The sequence below is a fragment of the Canis aureus genome, chromosome 16 (genome assembly GCF_053574225.1).
Source record: "Canis aureus isolate CA01 chromosome 16, VMU_Caureus_v.1.0, whole genome shotgun sequence".
Classification (NCBI taxonomy): domain Eukaryota; kingdom Metazoa; phylum Chordata; class Mammalia; order Carnivora; family Canidae; genus Canis; species Canis aureus.
This window is the reverse complement of record NC_135626.1, coordinates 47,720,442-47,734,056: the sequence shown is the minus strand read 5'-3', so window position 1 is coordinate 47,734,056 and position 13,615 is coordinate 47,720,442. Positions and strand designations below refer to the sequence as shown.

General features: G+C 43.1%; 1 pseudogene; it reads right to left on the bottom strand.

Annotated features, from left to right (window-relative positions):
* Positions 1-11,086: 11,086 nt before the first annotated feature.
* On the bottom strand, positions 11,087-11,931 carry LOC144285374 (large ribosomal subunit protein eL34 pseudogene; annotated as a pseudogene).
* Positions 11,932-13,615: the final 1,684 nt, after the last annotated feature.

Here is a 13,615-nt window from a genome sequence, read left to right as displayed (position 1 = left end):
GGGCCCCTCTCCACCCCGTTCCGCAAAAACTTTCCCGATTTCCCATAAGCAGTAGAAAGGATAACTTTCTACCGCCTTAAAAAAAAAAAAAAAAATCTACTTAGAAATGTTGTTTGTCTCTCGGTCGCCCCATTGGTAAATAATTTTCATGTCTTTACCTGGCGAAGTCGCCAGGTCTCGGTCCAGCCCAGGGAACGAACCAATCGTGATGATGAAAGGTCAGGCGCGGCCGGACCAAATCCGGTATTCGACTCACAGGTTTTATGAACTTACTAATACGCATCGAATGTATGACGACTAATAAAGCGATTTGGAAAAAAGACAGTCAGCAGGATTCTGTCCACCAAGTGGCTCGTTACAATCTAGTTCGAAGGATAGAACACAAGTGAGACGGAAAAAAATGAAAATACGAGTATTAATTGCCAAGTAAACGCAGTGTAATTCGATTGCATCAAGAGTGGCAAATTTACAAGCCTTTGAGGACCATGTAAGTAAGGAAAGTAAATAAAGTGGTCAAGGTGAAGGGCCTGTGTTTTGCTTAGGAAGGGCAGCCATGGGAATACGGGTGTAAAATCACCGTGTCTTCAAATCCTTCAAGAGAAGGTGGGAATGTGCATTTCATGTGAAATCTCTTGGTTTTTATATAGCGACCGTGTCGGTTTAAAAACAAAACAAAACTTCAGATTGGCCAAAATAAATGCAGTTCCCATACAGCTCAGAGTCTACAAGTTTGCAACCTGTGTCCTGCACTGTCTATAGCCCAGCATTCCAGGGGCCTAGCTGGCCTGTGACTCCTGGTCTCTGAGTTGTGAGTTCAAGCCCCATGTTGGGTGTAGAGAGTGCTTAAAAACAAAAAATTTTTTTAATTTTTTTTTTTAGATTTTATTTATTTATCCATGAGAGACACAGAGAGAGAGAGAGAGAGAGAGAGAAGCAGAGACACAGGCAGAGGGAGAAGCAGGCTCCATGCAGGGAGCCGGATGTGGGACTTGATCCTGGGACTCCAGGATAACGCCCTAGGCCAAACCAAGGCAGGCGCTAAACTGCTGAGCCACTCAGGGATCCCCAAAACAAAATCTTTTTTAAAAAAACTTTTGGGCAGCCCTGGTGGCTCAGCGGTTTAGCGCTGCCTTCAGCCCAGGGCCTGATGCTGGAGACCCTGGATCAAGTCCCCTGTCGAGTTCCCAGCATGGAGCCTGCTTCTCCCTCTGTCTGTGTCTCTGCCTCTCTCTCTCTCTCTCTCTCTCTCTCTGTGTGTCTCTCATGAATAAATAAATAAAATCTTTAATAAATAAATAAAAAGTTTTAAAAAATAAAAGCACAGAGTTCTATATATCATAGGGAATACAAAGATACTAGAGACAGCCTTTGGAGTTTGCAAGCTAGTAGTGGAGGAAGACATTTTACAAAAAAACAAAAAGAAAAGAAATTACAATGGATGGCACAAAGAGAGATTTTTGTTTGTATGTATGTAAACTCTTACCAACTGAGCCAGCCGGGCACCCAAGAGTGATAATTTTGTATTACTTGGGGTTTTTTAGTTGCAAGCAACAGAAACTAACTGGCTCATTTAAACAGGAAAGAAACTCATGAGAAAGATACAGACGCCTCCAGAATTGCTGGGTCCGAGTATAAATAAAATACAAGCTCTCAAACTGTTGTCTTCCAGCTGGCTCAGTAGCTGTTGTTATATAAGCATTCCTGCTCTCAGTTATTGGGGTCCACAGTAGGGCTAGCGAATCTGGACAGCCAGTTCCTCTACTCCTTTCACTGTAAAGTTAGTTCCTTATTCAGATGCTGTCATGGACCTAATGTTTGCATACCCGCAAAATTCATGTTTTTTTTCTTAAGATTTTATTTGTTGGAAAGATAGAGGGACGCCCTGGTGGCTCAGCGGTGTGGCACCTGCCTTTGGCCCAGGGCATGATCCTGGAGTCCTGGGATCGAGTCCCACATCGGGCTCCCTGCATGGAGCCTGCTTCTCCCTCTGCCTGTGTCTCTGCCTCTCTCTCTCTGTGTCTCATGAATAAATAAATAAAACCTTTAAAAAAAAAAAAGGAAAGGTAGAGCCAGAGACCACAAGCAGAGGGGAATGGCAGAATCAGACAGAGAAGCAGGCACCTGCTGAGTAGCGAACCAAACACAGGGCTCGATCCTAGGACCCTGGGATCATAACCTGAGCTGAAGGCAGAAGTTCAACCAGCTGAGCCACCCAGGCACCCCTAAAATTCATATGCTGAAACCCTACCTCCCAATGTGATCTTAGGAGATGGAGCTTTTGGGAGGTAATTAGGATTAGATGGGGTCATGAGGGTGAAGCTCTCAGGAATAGGATTAGTGCCCCTATAAAATCATGAGAGAACTTGCTTCCCCTTTGTGCTCCCACCATGTGAGGATATAATGAGAAGTCAAAAGTTTCGAATCCAGGGGCAGCCCGGGTGGCTCAGTGGTTTAGTGCCACCTTCAGCCCAGGGCCTGATCCTGGAGTCCTGGGATCAAGTCCCACATCGGGCTCCCTGCATAGAGCCTGCTTCTCCCTCTGCCTGTGTGTCTGCCTCTCTCTGTGTGTCTCTAATGAATAAATAAATAAAACCTTTAAAAAAAAAAAAAGGATACTGTGGTGGCTGGAGCACTTGGGTGTCTCAGATGGTTGGGCATCTGCCTTCGGCTCAGGTCATGATCCAGGAGTCCAGGGGGTTAAAAGCTCCCTGCTCAGTGGGGAGTCTGCATCTCCCTCTGCCTCTGCCCCTTCCCCTGCTCATCTTCTCTCTCTTTCAAATGAATAGATAAAATCTTAAAAAAAAAAATACTGTGATGGCAAATAAGGTCTTCATTAAATCCATGTAAGAGGATGGTGATGGTAAAAGCATCACTGGTGAGAAAAGCAAATCTTTTTGTAAATAAATTACAAATTTATTTTGGATTCTGATATCCAAACTCAATATTAAAAAAGTATTTTTAAAAAACCTCAATATTAACCTATACCAAAAGAGATCGACTCACTGCACCCGCCATGATAGAAAGAATCCATTATAATTCTTTGAAAAATCGGCACTCAGCAATAGCAATAGCCATGTCAACCTCTCCAAGGAGAAGCGCATCCTGAGCTTATGATCCCAATAAACAGACCTACATCCACATAGTAAGTCTTCTCGTTCAGTAATTTAAAGCTTCTTTAGCAGTGGGGGCATTTTAATAAGTAGTCATAGAGGATACAAATACTCTTACTTTCTCAATCTGCTCCGAGAGGTTCATCTATGTCCTCTCTCCCAAACCTTGTCACCAAATAAAGTCCCTGACAACTTGGCCCATGAATTGGCATGGAGTCTTTCTCAAGGCAAAGAGAACCATAAGAATACAACTCAAAACTCTACCCACTGGAAAATTTCCTCTTGCCATTGTCCTTTCAAGACCATTTTCTTCCCTCCTTCCTTCCTTCCTTCTTTTCTTTCTTTCTTTCTTTCTTTCTTTCTTTCTTTCTTTCTTTCTTTCTTCTTTCTTTCTTTCTTTCAGATTTGGGAGAAGAAAACCACAAGCTGAAGGAAAAAGCAGAAGGAGGAGAAGAAGAGCAGGCTGTAGGAGCAGGCTGCCTACAGAGCAGGGAGTCCAATGCGGGGCTCCATCCCAGGACCCTGAGATCATGACTTAACCTACTAGGTTAATCTACTAGGCCACCCAGTCACCCTGTTTTAAGGCCATTGCATTTAAGCGCAACTATAACAGCCACTCCCAGCCAGTACCATTTGTAAACCAAGGTCAAATGTCCTCCTTAGCCACCTGGGTCATGGGAGATTTCCGTAAGGCCATGGTCATGAATTGAGGGAAAGATGGTAGTAAAATTCGAGTAAACATACTGGGAGCTGCATGATTGTGTCTTCTCCAAGAAATGCTCAAGCCTGCTTTTATATATTCCACGTCCTCTTGAGGAACAGCACATTACTAGGCACCTTATGGCCAAGTGGGACAGATACTCAGTTATGATAAGCCACAGAGGTTACCTGGTACTCCAAGGCCAGGCTGTCAATCTTGCCAGGACTGAGGAGAAATTAAAGAACAGTTTCTGAAAAGGAGAATAGTTGTTAGCCAAAGAGAGCAAAGCTTTGCTCCAAAACCACAAGCACAACATAGTGATGCTCTTTTGGGGGCTTGCCACAAACTCTGTAGAGCATCCCAGCATGTGGCTGTACACAGAGCACCAGGGGATCCGCTGGGTCATGAGGACCACTTAGCAGAAATCCTTACACTATAGCCTGAACCTGCTAAAGAACCTTCTCTTGCTCTGTGCTGTTACTCAACGTTAGCAAGCTTTCGGGTCATTTGGAAAACGCGTTAAAGCAGCATATATACAAGTGTGGTATATATTTGCATATATGTAGTCTTGTAAATCTAAGAGAGCTGCCAAGTATCCAGCACTGTTGGAAGAAAGCACCACACCCCACAGTCAAATTTCTCACACCCATTACATGTTCTATGGCTACAGCCATTCACTCGTCTGAAGACTTGCCTTTGATTCCAGGTGACACGTATTTTGTTTAATTATTTTGCCACTAGTTGCTGTGGGGTGTTTAAATCTCAAACCTTAACATTAGATGCATTTTCTCCACCATCCACCTCCAAAGCCTATATGGTCACTGACTACCCCCACCCCATTTTCCTGAGAGTCTATGGCCTACAACTAGCCTGGTTCAGATTTATCAAGTTGGGTTCTTGGTTGTAAGCAACAGAAACCAACACTGCCTGCTTTAAGCTCATAGAGTCTTTGGGAGTGCCCAAGAACCAGCCTCTGATTCTGCAGCCAGGAAGTGCTACAAAATCAGGCTACTAAACCAGTGAAGACAGCACGGCTGTTGCTGCCTGGCACACGGCCCGGCTTGTCCTGGTAACACACCAACACTAGGCACTGGGCACTGCTCCATAGCACTGCTAGCTTCCAGCTCCAAGGCTGAGGTATATGTGCCTGAGTGCAGTCTCACCGCAGGGAAAGGCCAGGATGGGAGGACCTGGGTTTCACTCCACAATGTGGAGGAGTTCAACCTGGGAGAGGAGATAAATTGAGATATGACACACAGAAAGAGAAGTCAACAGGAGTTGACTTGGACTTGAGTGACTCAGAAAGTGATGGATCACAGACAGGCCTGCAGTCAAGACTCAGAAAGTTGGCATAGGAGCTGGTTTAGGAAGGACGTGATCAGTGACTTTAGCTCACTCAACCCTGAGGGAACCCCAGTTTCCCTACAAATAAATGAAGGGGCTGGGTTAGGTCTGTACTTTCCAACACTTTCAAATTATAGCATCTACTGGAAACTAAAGGGTAGAGGCACTGGATGGCTCACTCGCTTAAATGTCCAACTCTTCATGTTGGCTCAGGTCATGATGTCAAGGTCATGAGATCCAGCCACATTGGGATCCTTGCTGACTGTGGAACTTGCTTAGGATTCTCTCTCTCCCTCTGCCCCTCCTCCCACCACTCACCTGTGCATGCATGCTTGCTCTCTGTCTCTCCGTCTCTGTCTCTCTCTCTAAAAAAAAAAAAAAAAAAAAAAAAAAAGACCCTCCTGACTCTAAGATTGAAAAAAAAAATTAGCATGTTTAAGAAACAAAGAGGGGAGTCTGAGGGGTAAACTGAATGTGGTAAAATATATTCTCTTCACAAAGATAATTATAATAAAAATTAAAATAAAACATATGGCATTAGAGAAGATATTAAATAGTGAATTTGCAACACTTCCCCCAAAGCCCTATTTTATTAAATGAGAAACTTCAACTTGAATCTTAGTACCTAACTTTATATTCTCAGCCTTGTGTTTTAAATAGCTCATGCAATTCCTGATCCAGACTCTTTAACAGTGATCTCTTTAACTGACAAGAAACTGTTTGCAGCAGCAGGTGATAAAAAAAAATTGAAAGGACTTTTATAACCACTGGAACATTTACAACAGTAGAAATTATATTTAAGTTTTATTTAAAGCTCTTCCTTTTCTTTCATTGACAAATGTGCTTATAAAATTTCTTGTGGATTTTAGATCCAATCAAACTTTTTCATAGCTAGTATTTCAAAATAACAATGAGGCTCTAATTTGCAGAACACACAGGCATTTTTAGAATGGTCACCTCACAGCTTGGACATTATTTGTGGCACACCAGTCACAGACAAAATTATCTGATATAAAAGTATGCAAAGGGACAGTTTCTGAACTGCCTGCACCAGAACCTCCACCCCCTACATCCTCACCACGCCCCCCAACACACACACACTCACTCATACTTCCCTCTCCACTTGATTGCTCCTCTGGATCCTTGGGCACCTGAGATACAAACACCTCCACCGTCTCTATGCAGGCAGTGATGTGCTCTGCATCTGACTGCCAATGGTGGCCTTTTATTCACTATCAGACCCCACTCCCTTAGGGCCATCAGAAGATGAGGCCATAGTGGACAGAGGTAAAAGATCCAGAGGCTCCTGCCACTCTGAGGGCTGGGAGGTTGTCTATCTCCACTTGCCCAGATCTCGTTCACTGTGCACTAGTGTGTGCCATAGCTCCTTGGTTTGGCAGGTTGGATTAGGTCACCTCTGTGGTTTCTTCTAATGCTAATGTCTGTGATTATGATCCTGCCATGTTTCATCTTAGGCAGGCTGAATTTGGCTTGTGGGTGGGGAAATGAAGTGAAAATGTCCAGGAGATCATTTGAAATGTGGACTGAAGCTCAGGAGAAATTGATACTAGAGGAATAATTTGAGAACCAGCTTCTTTGAGATGAAAATGGTGGCCATGTGGATAAATTAAAGTGTCATGGAAAGGGGGCATCTGGGTGGCACAGTTGGTTAAGCAGTAGGCTCTCGGTTTGGGCTCAGGTAATGATCTCAGGGTCCTGGGATCGAGCCCCACATCAGACTTCACACTCAGCTCAAAGTCGGCTTCAGGATTCTCTCTCCCCCTCTGTCCCTACCCCAGCTCGCTTGTAGGCTCCCACTCTCTCTCTCTAAAATAAAGAAGTCTAAAAAAAAAGTCACTGAAGAGAGCATAGAGAGAAAAGAGTACCTCACACAGAACTTGGAGAATCACTTACATTTCAGGAACTGAAAGAGAGGAAAAGAAGTGTAGAATGATCTGACGGTACTAACCCTGGCTCTGGGGTAAGACACTGCCAAATGGAAACCAAGGAGTGACTGAGGAAACTGTGCCCCAAAGCTGCGAACCTCAAACCCTACTTTTCTTCCTATCTCTTTAGCCACTCCCCTCATTTCTTTTGTGGACTTGTGTCCCTCCATCTATTGGCTCAAATCACATTATTTTCAAGCTTTATCCTACTTAGAGATCTCCTGGATCCCCTAGTCACTACCATGACTTCAGTTGCCTCCATGAGTTCACGTTCTCAGACCAGCATCTCTTGTCCAGACCTGTGGTCGGATCACTTGCTTCTCAACCAAACTTTTGTTTTGTTTTGTAGGTTTTATTTATTTTTTTGAAGATTTATTTATTTATTTATTTATTTATTTATTTATTTATTTATGAGAGAGAGTGAGAGAGCACCACAAGCAGGGGGAGTGGCAGAGAGAGAAGCAGACTTCCCTCTGAGCACAGAGCCTGATGTGATGCGATGCAGGACTTAATCCCAGGACCCTGGGATCATTACCTGAGTTGAAGGCAAACACTTAACCAACTGGGCCACCAAGGCATTCCATCAAGTAACCTTTTGATTAGTTGTCTTACTTCCCTGAGACCAGGGATAAAAGTCCCCTGAATTCAAACCTCAATATTCTGCTCACCCAGTTTTCTGTGCAATCCATCAGTCTTTATTTTGGGAGGGAATACAGCCTCACTCCAGCTGAGAAAATAAATCCTATTTGGGAACCTAAAGACTTTGCAACTTTGGAAATCTCCTCTACAGTGAAGTAGAGTGGCTAATTTATCTCAATTTGCTAAGGATTTTCCCAGTTTGGGTACTAAAAGTCTGGCATCCTAGGAAATGTCTCAGGTCCAGGCAAACCAGGTGGTTGGTCATCCTATAGGGAGGTGTCCTTTGTGAGGTTGGCAAAGGCAAAGGCCTGGAAAAGAGCAGCTATGTCTATCAAGTACCTACATTTTGAATAGTGAGGTGGTGGGACAAGTAGCAAATATGTTCTAGCTACTTCCTGAGGCCCCTAGGGTCTTTGCAGAGGTTTGCAGGAGCAGGTGGGGGCATTGGGGCAGAGAAATTTGAGTACAAGGTGAACATAGCCTCATTTAAACCCACAGGCTAGAGAGGCCCAGGGACTTTGGGGATGTATTTACATAGCCAAGACAACACCATATGCACCATTTTGTCCAGTGCATTTGTATCTATGATTTTACAATACATTCTCACAATTTAATGGCTTGCAGAATGTTCCATCAAGAGGGTTTTGCTTGTTTCAAAATTTTTCCTATTATAAACAGCACTTCACAAACAACTTTGTGCTAAAAGCTTTTTTTTTTCTTTTTCTTTTTTTTTCTTTCTGTGTTTAAAATGTTTATTAGGGTAGCTGGCTGGCCGGCTCAGTCAATGGAGCATGCAACTCCTGATCTCGGGGTCATGAGTTTGAGCCCCATATTGGGGGTAGAGTTTACTTAAAAAACAAATTAAAATTTTTATCAACGGTAATTTAAACGTATCATTGATTAAGTATATACATTAGGAAATGTTATCTCATTTAATCCTCACAGCACTGCTGTGGACTAGGTATTATTTTCCCTAGGTAGAAATGAGATCTCAGGGGTTATATAATTTGCCAAGGTCACATAGCTAGTGCATGGAGCCAGAATTTGAAACCAGCAACACCATATGTTTTAAAATATGTTGATGGTTAATTTTGATTTGTTCAGAGCCCCATTGTCTCTTTCCTGCATTTGCTCTACTGAGCTCCCTTGAACCTTACATATACATCTCTTTATTTTATCTATTTATTTTTTTGGGAGAGAAAGTGTGGATGGGAGGGGAGGGCAGAGGGAGAGGGAGAGAGAAAATCTTAAGCAGGCTCCATGCTCATCACGGAGCCTGATGCAGGGCTCGATCCTATGACCCTGAGATTATCACCTGAGGTGAAATCAGGAGTTAGAGGCTTAACCGACTGAGCCACCCAGACACCCTGCATCTCTTCATTTTTGATGATGTGTTGTGCAAGTGATCATGTGTGTCTCTCTTTTGCACTTTCCCCACTGTGTTGTATTTGCTTGTTCACACATCTGGTCACCCTGCAAGTGGAGAAAGGCCCTTGAGAGTAGAGCTGCATTCTCCTTCATCCCCTTCCAGCATATCTAGCATGACGGAGGAGAGACACAAGACAGACTCATTACTGAATGTACAAAAAGAGACATCAGTTGGTAGCTTGAGAGGGAAAGGAAGGACTATTTCAGGGTTGAAGGGACTGGAACAGCTCAGTGTGTGAGGGCTGTCTTGTATGTGCTCAGAGAAGGTGGTATCACTGGGGCAAAGGCCTCGAACCAGGCAGACAAGCTATCCTGGCCCATGGGAATGGGGGAAGCAAATCTAGGGGGCTGGGAATATCCTTGGGGCACCTTCACTTACTCAGTAAATATTTATTATGCACCTACTTTACACATATAGTACATACAGTGCTACTTTTTAAAAAAAATTTTTTTAAATTTATTTATGATAGTCACACACAGAGAGAGAGAGAGAGAGAGAGAAAGAGAGGCAGAGACATAGGCAGAGGCAGAGGGAGAAGCAGGCTCCATGCACCGGGAGCCTGACGTGGGATTCGATCCCGGGTCTCCAGGATCGTGCCCTGGGCCAAAGGCAGGCACCAAACCGCTGTGCCACCCAGGGATCCCTACAGTGCTACTTTGAACAGGGTGGGTAGGGAAGGCTTCTGTGAAAAGATGACATTCTAACTCAAATCTGAACGTTATTGAAACCATCTATGTCAAGATCTGGAGAAGAACATTCTGAACATAGTGGACTCAACAGATTTGGGAAGCAAGCGGAAGACTGAGTATATTGGGGCAACTTTGTGATCCTGGGCAGGTTTCTTAATCCCTGTTTCATCATATGTGAAACGGGAATGATTATAGTACCCACTTCACTGGGTTGTAATGAGTATTAAATAAAAGAAGGCACAGAAAATAAAAATAAGAACAAAAATAAAAATAAAATGCCTAAAATGGGGGGGAGGTGGCATAGTCAGTTAGACATCCAACTCCTGATTTTGGTTCGGATCGTGATCTCAGTGTCATGAGATTGAGCCCTGAGTCTGGCTCCATACTCAGTGGGGGAGTCTGCTTGAGGTTCTCCCCCTCCCTCTACCCCTCCCCTCCATGCTCTCTCTAAAATAAATAAATAAATCTTTAAAAATAAATAAAATGCCTAAAATGGTATATGGCTTTTATGTTTTGTATATTTTTCCACAATTAAAAAATGTATGCTTAGTGAAAGAAGTCAATCACAAGGGCAGCCCAGATGGCTCAGCGGTTTAGCATCTGCCTTCCGTCCAGGGCCTAATCCTGAAGACCCGGAATCAAGTCCCACGTCAGGTCCCTGCATGGAGCCTGCTTCTCCCTCTGCCTGTGTTTCTGCCTCTCTCTCTCTCTCTCTGTCTCTCTGTCTCTCATGAATAAATAAATAAAATCTTTAAAAAAAGTCAATCACAAAAAGCCACATATTATATGATTATATTTGTATGAAATGTCCAGAATAGGCACATTCATAAAAACAGGAAGTGGGCTAGTGGTTGCCCAGAAATAGGAGAGGGAGAATGGAGAGTGATTGCCAGTGGTCACAACCCTTCTTTTAGGGGTGCTGAAAAATGTTCTGGGACGAGATAGCAGTGATGCCTGTGAATACACCAAAACCCACTAAATTGTACACTTATTCAAAAGGGGGAATTTTAAGGGCACCTGGGTGGCTCAGTCAGTAAAGCCTGCCTTTGGTTCAGGTCATGATCCCAGGGTCCTGGGATTGAGTCCTGCATCAGGACTAAGCAGGGAGCCTGCTTCTCACTCTCCCTCTGCCTGCCGGTCCCCCTGCTTGTGCTCTCTCTCTTTTGGTCAAACAAATAAATAAAATCTTTTTTTTTTTTTAAAGGTGAATTTTTTTCAAGCTCTTTGATTTTTATTACTCAAAAAAAATCCTCATTTTTTTTTATTTAGCTTTCTGACTCTGTGCTTGAGCCTTCAACACTTTCACAACGATTTTCTGCTCCTCAATAAGGAAAGCACGCTTGATCCTGTCACGAACACACTTAGCACACATGGAACCACCGTAGGCCCTGCTGACGTGTTTTTTCGTTTGAGACAATCTCATAAGGACTTTAGGTCTCACAGCACGAACTCCTCGAAGTCGGCCAGGGCACATGCCACATGCAGACTTTGGCGCTTTCCCAACATTCTTGGTATAAAGGTAAACGATTCTATTGCCAGGGGTTCGGGACAGCCTAGTTTTGTTAGAGGCTGTATTGTAGGGCAGCTTATGATGGTATGTCAAACGCCTACGGACACCGTCCCTGAAAGAGGAAAAAAAGCTAAAGGTGAATTTTAAAAAAGGTGATGGCATGTGAAATTACATCTCAATAAAAATTAGTAAGAAATATATAAGTAGGGACACCTGGGTGGCTCAGTGGTTGAGCATCTGCCTTCAGCCCAGGGTGTGATCCCAGAATCGCAAGATCAAGTCCCCCATTGGGATCCCTGCATGGAGCCTGCTTCTCCCTCTGCCTATGTCTCTGCCTCTCTCTCTCTCTCTCTCTCTCTCTCTGCCTTTCATGGATAAATAAATAAAAATATTTTAAAAAAGAAATATGTGAGTAGTACAAGGAATGGGGAAATAATTATAAATATATCTTAAGAATTTTTATTTATTTATTTATTTATTTATTTATTTATTTATTTATTTTTTGAGTGACCTCTATATCCAGAGTAGGGCTCAAACATACAACCCTGTGACCAAGGGTTGCATGCTCTATGGACCAAGCCAGCCAGCAGTCCCCATGCCTCCAGCCTGCTTTAACTAGTTCTTCTCAGCCTTTCAGCAATAAAGTTATTCTCAGCTGATATATATATATATAGATATATATATATAAATATAAATATTTATTTATTTATCTATTTATTTATTTAATTTTTATTTAATTTAATTTAATTTAATTTTATTTTATTTTATTTTATTTTATTTTATTTTATTTTAAGTAAACTCAATTCCCAGTGTGGGGCTTGAACTTACCTCCCGGAGATTGAGAGTCACATCCTTTATGGACTAAGACAGCCAGGCAACCCTGATACTATTATTATACATTAGTAAGGTTTCTAGTTTCATTTCTAACATTTAGAGAGAGAGACAGACACAGAGAGACAGAGTAAACATGCAAGGTGATTTGTGGATTTTCTTTGTGATTTTTATACTTTTAGAATTTTTTTTTACTGTGCCTATGATTCCATGCCTTCCTTTCCTGCCCCCCCTCCCCCCAACCCATGGGCTTTCTTTCTGTCTCATTCGGAATCTGCTTAAATTGACCTAGTTTTGTCTTTAATCAAATCTTCAGGAACCAATTCATTACTGTTAGAAATGGTCTAACAGGTTTTATTTTGATGATTGTTAAAATTCTCTTTTATTTTTGGATAACACAGTCACAAAGAATGCTACCATTTATTTGACCAGTAAAAGACAACGCTTATGAATAAAATTTGAGGAAAATAAAAAACAAAAACATATGCCAGCAGGTTTACCTTGATGATAGAAATGATCACGGCTGAGAGCTGTGCCGGCCAGACAATGGTTTCAGATTTGCAGTGTGCCCTGAAAGCTGTGAAAAATGTATTGCCCAGCACCCTGATAAGGAAATCACTCATTCTGAGTGAAGGGAATGAAAAGATTAGAAAAAATAATAATAACCCAAAGGGCAAGAATAAAACAAGCTGGGAAGAGACACACATTTCGAGCTCATATGGCTTGCTTGAAAAGAGTCTTTAGGCTTTCAACTACTCACAGTGATTTCTATTCCTTCCTTCCTAGCCCTCCGAGGCCACTGGGAACACCATCCTAGAGGAGCCTGCCTGCAGCCAGCCTGCAGCCACACCTGATGCCATTCTTCGAAGTGTTAGGACGGTGACAGTGTCGCCTCTGATCCTCCCCTCCATGGGCACACCATTCAAGGATTCGCAGCCCTTGCTGGCCTGGCAGCAGAAGACAAATTTAGTTTCCAGGGGGCAGTTACCCACAAGCTTTTTTTTTTTTTTTTTTTTTTAATGATTTTATTTATTTGTGAGAGACACAGAGAGAAAAAGAGGCAGAGACACAGGCAGAGGGAGAAGCAAGCTCCGTGCAGGGAGCCCAACGTGGGACTCGATCCTGGGTCTCCAGGATGGATCATGCCCTGGGCCGAAGGCGGCGCCAAACCACTAAGCCACCAGGGCTGCCCACCCACAAGCTTTTTTTCTGAATAGGGTTTCTTTCCATCACACTCTTTTGGGCCTCACTGCTCCCTGGAAGCCTGGGCAAATACGAAGTGGAGCAAGTATGGGTACGTCAAAGCCCCAGTGAGTCTTCCTGCCGGATCATTTTCACCGAGCAATACGAGAATGGAATATTTTGATTTTCCTGACATCGAAAGCTACCCCGAGTTATTTAGCATTTTCGTTATCTC